The following is a 7,902-nucleotide window of genomic DNA, read 5'->3' on the forward strand; positions in this document are numbered from 1 at the left end:
ATTCTATCTATCTATCTATCAATCTATCTCAATTAGCTTCTTTATCTATATAACTCAATCATATCTCAATTGTACTTACAATGATTTTTTCAGAGCTACCTAGCTGACCAACAGCACATCAGAAGCTTTCTTTCTCTACTGAAGGAGGCAGGGGAGATTCCAAAATGGAGATCTCATCCCCTGGAAAAAAGGCGGTCTCTACACCCAAAGAGATACTTTTCAAACTCTGATACTGTTTAACTTCCAGGGTGCTGCTGGGTCTGTAGCAGCCCTGGGGAAATGTAAAAGAACACTATCCCATGCGACTAAAAGGTAATGCAAACTATGCTCCTGGAAGATGGAACACTGCCCATCCGGTTTCAGGAGGCTCCCAATCGCAGCCGCACCAAAAGCCAGGACATGAAATGGGTCAATGTTTACCCAGATTGCACAAGCCTAACTACTAATGGCCATTTCTCTTGAAGCAGTCAAAATATATGGTGTATGTGTTATGGGAACCTGTCACCAATTTGAGCACCAGAATATGCCACATGAGTTTAGTGATATCAATTGTGTAGCAAGGGCAAGACTTGCAGAGACAGCGCTTTTGGATTAGGAAGGATGATGGCATCAAGACCAATCCTGATCACTCCTTCGAGCTTCCTTTTTTCCCAGGCTTGGCTGCAATCCTCACACTGAATAGGGAAGTGGATTTCCTCAGTAACAATATCCTGTTATGAACATTGTCAGGTGGTAACATCCATGTGAATGAGGGGGCAATTCTGCCTTGGTTTTGACTACAAGATTATGAACCCTAGACTCCAAATAGCTGTAGCACATTGGATAGCACCTTTAACAAACCAATGACTAAAATCTGCCGTGGATTTGCCACTCCATGAAGGTTGGATATAATTCTGGGCTACCTTCAAGCAATGCAAATGTTGGGCACAGAGTAAAATTGCTCTCAAGTTTGCTGATTCTTTACACACTTCTTCAGACTCTTGTAAACAGGATGCTAAGTGGAAGAAAGCAAAACTCAAGGAGCCTTTTAAAAGGATCACAGAGACGACGGCACCACCTCGTGGTCACAGTGTATTCTTTTTCTCCTCTTTGATTTCATTTCTGGCATGCATTCATAGAATAGAATCATAGAATCATAGAGTTGGAATAGACCTTATGGGTCATCCAGCCTACGTTTAAAAGCTTCCAAAGAAGGAGCCTCCACCATACTCCAGGGCAGAGAGTTCCACTGCTGAACGGCTCTCACAGTCAGGAATTTCTTACTCATGTTCAGGTGGAATCTCCTTTCTTGTAGTTTGAAGCCACTGTTCCATGTCCTAGTCTCTAGGACAGCAGAAAACAAGCTTGCTCCCTCCTCCGTATGACTTCCTCTCATGTATTTATACATGGCTATCATGTCTCCTCTCAGCCTACTCTTCTTCAGGCTAAACATGCCCAGCTCTTTAAGCCGCTCCCCATAGGGCTTGTTCTCCAGACCCTTGATCATTTTAGTCACCCTCCTCTGGACACATTCCAGCTTGTCAATATCTCTCTTGAATTGTGGTGCCCAGAATTGGACACAATATTCCAGGTGTGGTCTAACCAAGGCAGAATAGAGCATGGATAGCATGACTTTGCTGGATCTAGACACTAGACTCCTATTGATGCAGGCCAAAATCTGCTCTTGGTGACTGTTCAGAAACTTCAATTAGTCCAACGGGCGGCAGCCAGACTACTCACTGGAGTGTCATACAGGGAGCATACCACCCCTCTGTTATGTCAGCTCCACTGGCTGCCGATCCAATTCCGAGCACAATTCAAAATGCTTGTTTTGACCTACAAAACCCTATACAGCTCCAGCCCAGCGTATCTGTCCGAACACATCTCCTTCTACGTCCCACCTCGGAGTTTAAGATCCTCTGGGGAGGCCCTGCTCTCGTTCTTTATCACAAGTGAAGTTGGTGGGGACGAGGAGCAGGTCCTTCTCTGTGGTGGCCCCTCGCCTGTGGAATTCACTCCCTGGGGAAATTAGGTCATCGACATCCCTCCTCTCTTTCAGAAGGAAGTTAAAAACCTGGATATGGGACCAGGCCTTTGGGTAAGCTGGCAGATGGATAAAGGACAATGACGACCAGAGTAAGAAAGGACTATGATAATGCTGGATGGACTATGGATTTATGAATTGGCGAACATTGACCACAAGATGATTTTATTGCTGCTATTGTATTAATTTGATTCTTTTAACTAGTTAGAATTGTTATATTGTATTTTGCATATTGTATTTTGTGAACTGTTAGGCATCGAATTGTGCCTTTTGTAAGCCGCCCTGAGTCCCCCCTAGGGGGTTGAGAAGGGCGGGGTAGAAGCGCTCGAAATAAATAAATAAATAAAATGGAACTGTAGAGGAGAGTCTACTGAACAAGCCAGTACCTGCTGCATACCAGTACTGTCATCTGTTGAGGAGTTACGAATGTGGAGGCATTACTTTTCATTCAACCCTTGTAATATGTCAATCACACTTTCCATCACAATTCTGTTTTCTTTGTTGCTATACAAGCAGCTTCAGGAATGCCACTTTGTGTACAGCAGTTTAGAACATTTGGTCCTAGAGTGCAGAGACTTCCCTGCTTTGGTAGAAAGGGTTCCTGTCTTGCTAAACATCATCTGGACCCCCTCCATAAACATCTCATTTTTTGGGACAACGTCAATGTTTATATTTTTCAGATGGAATTGGCACTTTATGTGGATATCCCAAAGCTCTTGACAAAGTGTTCACAATGATGAACACATAGAAATGCTCTTGAGTGTCTCCACAGAGAGAAAGCGACAGCTACTGCTCCTTGACCTTGTATTTGGAGCAGTATTAGCAGTCAATTGAGAGAATGAAGTCAGAGAGAAGAGTTGTACCTGAAATGAAAGCTCAGTTGGGCAATCTCATCAGGTAATGGTTCAGCAGTCAATGCTGAGGAAGAAGGCATCAATATTAGAAGAGAAATTGAAGAAGGTCCATCTGAATGATGGTCTCCCAGGTAGAACAACACAGGAACACAGAAATCAGGTCAAAAGCCAAGGTACTCAGTGTTGGGGAGTTCCTTTAAGGGGTCTCCTCCCTCCCATGCTTTTTTGGGGGGCAGAGCCAAGGGATCTGCTTCCTTTCCTCCTTTTCCTTTCTGGAAAGAAAAGGAATTATTAAAAAATCAGCTCATTTCCTCTTCCAGGTTGTTTCTATCAAATTGTTTATTTATTGATTTATTTATTTAAGGCATTTATATGCCGCCCTTCTCACCCTGAAGGGGACTCGGAGCGGCTTACAAGATATACAATATATTATATTATTAGCATAGTGCAATATCAGTATTATATATTACTATATTGTACTATACCATTATATTGTAATATTATTAGTAATATTATGTGTAATATATATATATATATATATATATATATATAGTATAATATTATATCATTATTATTAGTAGTATTATATTGTATTACATTATAATATTATAAATATTATATGTATATACTAGGCCTGTCGGTTTTAGTTCGTTAATTCGTTATTTCGTAATTTAATCGTTATTTTTACCATATCTGACGCGATTTCAAAACATATTTTCAAACCCGGAAGGGTTTAAAAATATCGAAACAGCAGCCCCATTTTTTTTACGAGCTTCAGCTCGTCTCGTTAATGGGATGGAGGCTGCTGTGCTGCTGGTGCCTGGGAGCCAATCCAGCGCTCCAAAGCACCCCAGCAGTAAATGGGGCGGGCGGGGCGAAGGGGCGGCGCGAGCAACACAGCTGGGAGGAGGAGGAGGAGGAGGAGGGCGCAGCAGCTGGAGCCGATTGGATGGCGCGCGCGCTCCTGCGCCCTCCTCCTCCTCCTCCTCCTCCTGGCACTTCCTGCAACACAGCTGGGAGGAGGAGGAGGAGGAGGAGGGCGCAGCAGCTGGAGCCGATTGGATGGCGCGCGCGCTCCTGCGCCCTCCTCCTCCTCCTCCTCCTCCTGGCACTTCCTGCAACACAGCTGGGAGGAGGAGGAGGAGGAGGAGGGCGCAGCAGCTGGAGCCGATTGGATGGCGCGCGCGCTCCTGCGCCCTCCTCCTCCTCCTCCTGGCACTTCCTGCAACACAGCTGGGAGGATGAGGAGGAGGAGGAGGGCGCAGGAGCGCGCGCGCCATCCAATCGGCTCCTGCATGCGCCCTCCTCCTCCCAGCTGTGTTGCAGGAAGTGTCAGGAGGAGGAGGAGGAGGGCGCACGCCGGAGCCGATTGGATGGCGCGCGCGCGCGCTCACAACCGGCCTCCGCGCGCCATCCGGCTCGGCTCCTGCGCCCTCCTCCTCCTCCTCCTCCTCCTGGCACTTCCTGCAACACAGCTGGGAGGAGGAGGAGGAGGAGGAGGGCGCAGGAGCGCGCGCGCCATCCAATCGGCTCCGGCGTGCGCCCTCCTTCTCCTCCTCCTCCCAGCTGTGTTGCAGGAAGTGCCAGGAGGAGGAGGAGGAGGAGGAGGAGGGCGCAGGAGCCGGAGCCGATCGGATGGCGCTCTTGCTGTGAGTTTTCAGGCTCTTTTGCTGTGGGTTTTCAGGGCTGTATGTATGACCATGTTCCAGAAGCATTCTCTCCTGACATTTTGCCCACATCTATGGCAGGCATCCTCAGAGGTCTGTTGGAAACTAGGCAAATGGAGTTTCAGTTTATCTATGGAATGTCCAGGGTGGGAGAAATGAAAGCCATTCAATGCTAATCAAGGTGACCATTACTGCAACATTCACACTTCTAGGCCTGTTTGATCAAGAAAAAATTTGTTTCTAAAATGTTTTGTAAATATTTACGAAATTTCGTAAATAACAAAACATTTTTTTGGAAAGTTTTGTAAATATTTTAAATATCGAAACAAAAAAACACCCCAATTACAAATCGATTTTAGAAACAAATTTTTTCTTGATCAAACAGGCCTAGTATATACAATATATTATATTATTAGCAGAGCACAGGAGACAAGGTGGACAAGGTGGCCCAGAGCAGCAGATGGTGCTGGAGGGAGGGGGGCTCCCAACTGATAGCATAGGCAGTAGACAAGGTGGAATTATTTTCCTGGCTCCCTCTCTCTTCACTCTGGCCCAGAGCAGCAGTTCTTGCTGGGAAAGGCTCCCAGCTGATAGCATAGCACAGGAGACAACGTGGAGCTGTCTTCCTGGCCCCCCTCTTTATTTGGCTCAGAGCAGCAGTTGGTGCTGGAGGGAGGGGACCTCCCAACTCATAGCATAAGCAGGAGACAAGGTGGAGTTGTTTTCCTGGCCCCCCTCTCTCTTTACTCTGGCTCAGAGCAGCAGTTAGTGCTGGAGGGAGGGGCTCCCAGCTGATAGCATAGGCAGGAGACAAGGTGGAGCTGTCTTCTTAGTCCCCTCTCTCTTCACTCTGGCCCAGAGCAGCAGTTGGTGTTGGTTGGAGGGGGGCTCCCAACTGATAGCATAGCACAGGAGACAACATGGAGCTGTCTTCCTGGCCCCCTCTCTTTATTTGGCTCAGAGCAGCAGTTGGTGCTGGAGGGAGGGGACCTCCCAACTCATAGCATAAGCAGGAGACAAGGTGGAGTTGTTTTCCTGGCCCCCTCTCTCTTTACTCTGGCTCAGAGCAGCAGTTGGTGCTTGAAGAGGGGCTCCCAACTGATAGTATAGGCAGGAGACAAGGTGGAGCTGTCTTCCTGGCCCCCTCTCTCTTTACTCTGGCTCAGAGCAGCAGTTGGTGCTTGAAGAGGGGCTCCCAACTGATAGTATAGGCAGGAGACAAGGTGAAGCTCTCTTCCTGCCCCCTCTTCACTCTGGCCCAGGGCAGCAGTTGGTGCCGGAGGGAGGGGCTCCCAGCTGATGGCATAGGCAGGAGACAATGTGGAGCTGTCTTCCTGGCCCCCTCTCTCTTCACTCTGGCCCAGGGCAACAGTTGGTGGTGGAGGGAGGGACTCCCAGCTGATCGTATAGGCAGGAGACAACATGGAGTTGTCTTCCTGCCCCACCCCCCTCTCTTCACTCTGGCCCACAGGAGCAGTTGGTGCTGGAGGGAGGGGCTCCGAACTGTTAACATAGGCAGGAGACAAGGTGGAGCTGTCTTCCTGCCCCCCTCTCTCTTCACTCTGGCCCAGAACATTTTGTTGGAGAACATTTTTGTACGTGGGTTGTTGTAAGTTTTCCAGGCTGATATATTTAGTCAGATTTGGATAAATGAAAACATGGCCACGTCTTTAAGTCCCTACAAAAGGAGGACAGTATGGGGGCCAGCCTAATCTCCCTGGGGTGGGAGATCCAAAGCTATGGGGACACCACTGAGAAAGCCCTCTCTCCCATCCACAACAACTTCACTTGTGATGGTGGTGGGACCAAGAGCAGGGCCTCCCTGGCAGATCTTAGAACCCACATCAGTTCATAGGGGGGATGTGGTCACGAAGATAAGCAGGACCTGAACTGTTCGGGGCTTTAGAGGTGATAACTAGCACTTTGAATTGGGACAGGACACTTATCGGCAGCCTTTTGAGCTGCTTTAGTAGGGGCAACATATGCATCGTATGGTCCAGTTAGTAGCCTACTGTACTTTGTTCTGTCTCATGCATCTCTTGAAGCAACCACGAGGTGGAGCCAGCACATTATGTACATATGTTCTCAGGCTTGTATTTCTAGGGTTCTTTGGAATTTTTTATTTTATTTTACTTTATTTTACAATCCCGCCTCCTCAGAAAGCCCTTGGAGGTAGTTGGAAATGGTGACCATATTTCACATATGTAAAAGTACCATGAATCATGGAAATCTTGATGAAGTCATTTCTTTTCTTTTTATTTTCAATTCGTTTCTTTCCAAAAGACAGGCTCAGGTTTTTCCACTACCCACTCAGTCACTACTTTAAAGAGTCAAATTGGAAAAAAAAATACCCAAAATATTGTCATGGCCAGAATCATTGGGTTATTGCGTGTTTTCCACGCTGTCTGGCCATGTTCCAGAAGCATTCTCTCCTGACGTTTCGCCCACATCTATGGCAGGTATCCTCAGAGGTTGTGAGGTCTGATGGAAACTAGGGAAATTGGGTTTATATATCTGTGGAATGTGCAGGGTGGGACATTCCTCCAGGCAGGAAGCAGCCAGGCCTTGAAGCTGCAAGGCCAATCAAGGTGGTCAAATGCAACATTCACACTTGCCTCCAACAGACAAGAGTTCTTTCTTTATATACAGTCCACTCGTGTCATTTCAAATGTACCTCTATGCAGATACCCTTACTTTTAAAAAATTTTTATTGTGAGTATATGGTTACATAAAAAGTGGGGGGACAATTGGTTTGGGGTCGGAAAGTAGGAAAGTAGGAAAAGGGGATAGGAAGTAGGCAAAGGAGGGGAGGGGAGGATATCCTTACTGATTGACTTTACAGCTGCAAGGCCGTTAAATCCTAACACCTCCCAACGAAACAGGAAACCAAGGAAACAGCCAGGCTTTGAAGCTGCAAGGCTATTCAAGGTCAATCAAGGTGGCCAACTGCATATTCACACCTGTCTACAGCAGACAAGAGCTCTGCCTCCCACCCTGGACACTCCACAGATACACAAACCTTACTTGCCCAGTTTCCAACTGACCTCCCAACTGGGTTGTTGTGTGTTTTCTGGCCTGTATGGCCATGTTACAAAAACAAAATAGCAGGTCAGATTTATACAGAATTAGGATATTGTTTCCCCCTTATGACCAGACAGACAGATTCCTTCTTTCTAACTGACTTTTATTTTTAAAGCAATCTAAAGGCTTAAGAGAGAAATAGTTCTCCTTGTTGTGTTGGTCATTCTGTGCACATTCAGAAGAAGACCTATAAGCCACTCTAAACACCTTCGCAGAAGTATACGAGAAGCTCGGCCTGTCATTGAACATCGAGAAAACCAAAGTGCTCTTCCAGCAG

This window comes from Anolis sagrei, chromosome 11, assembly GCF_037176765.1.
Source record: "Anolis sagrei isolate rAnoSag1 chromosome 11, rAnoSag1.mat, whole genome shotgun sequence".
In the NCBI taxonomy this organism is placed as follows: domain Eukaryota; kingdom Metazoa; phylum Chordata; class Lepidosauria; order Squamata; family Dactyloidae; genus Anolis; species Anolis sagrei.